The sequence below is a fragment of the Tupaia chinensis genome, unplaced genomic scaffold (genome assembly GCF_000334495.1).
Source record: "Tupaia chinensis unplaced genomic scaffold, TupChi_1.0 Scaffold144326_1, whole genome shotgun sequence".
Lineage (NCBI taxonomy): Eukaryota > Metazoa > Chordata > Mammalia > Scandentia > Tupaiidae > Tupaia > Tupaia belangeri.
In genome coordinates this window covers 178542-179480 of record NW_006204184.1, presented here as the reverse complement: position 1 = coordinate 179480, position 939 = coordinate 178542, and positions in this window count along the sequence as shown.

Genomic DNA, 939 nt, shown 5'->3' with positions numbered 1-939 from the left:
GGAAGAATCAAAACTATGTTTATTTGCAGATGAAATGATTGTATACATAAAGCATCCCGAGGTATTTATCAAAAAACTACGGGAACCAACAAGCGAACTGAAGCAAGGCCCGCACACAAGACTCAGCTGTGTTTCTATACACTGTCAATGAGCCGTCAAGAAAAATGAAATTAAGACACCATTTATAGTAGCATCGAGAAAACATTAACTATGTCAGGAGAAACTGGTGGCACGTGAAAGGACTGGGTGGCAGTGCTGTGGATCTGTCTCAAGTCCAGGCATGGCTACCTGGGCGTAGAAATGAGGGGCACTGGAAAGCTCAAGGCTCCCAGTGTGACAAATCCCAGTGTAGCCGGAGACTGAAACGTCCATCTTTTTCACTCGAGTTGGACTTTACCAACGCCAGCTTCATGGGCATGTAGTGTGAGCCACGATCGGGCTACTTTCCGAGACACTCGGGGGGCCCTTGGGTATATGAAGCCTGACTTACTTCTGCAAATGGGAGTCAGGTCCTTCTTCGTGAGAACACTTCCTTTCCCTCTGCCTTCCTCCTCACTCCCTGTCCTCCCAGGCTCTTGCTGTCAGGGTGACACAGGGCATGGCCCAGCTGGACCTTGGGCAGTGGCTGCTATGCCACCATGCCTGGGCCTGTGCCTGAGGATGAGGCTGTTCTGGCTGGTAGGCCAGCCCACAGGCCTCCAGCAGCTCCGGGGGCAGGGGGGCTACTGGACTCGGGGGGCTCTCAGTATGCTCCTTTCTGCCTGTGCCCCGAGCCCTAATCACTTCTCCAAATGACAAATAGCAAGGGGGGGCCTGGGCCCTATCTACTGTGCCACCGTGCAGAGCTGGGCTCTTGGGGAGCCCTCGCTCTGCCCCGTTGGGTGCTACTGGCCCTCCTCTCCCTAGGCTGGACTGCGGGCAGCCTCTGCCACCCACTCC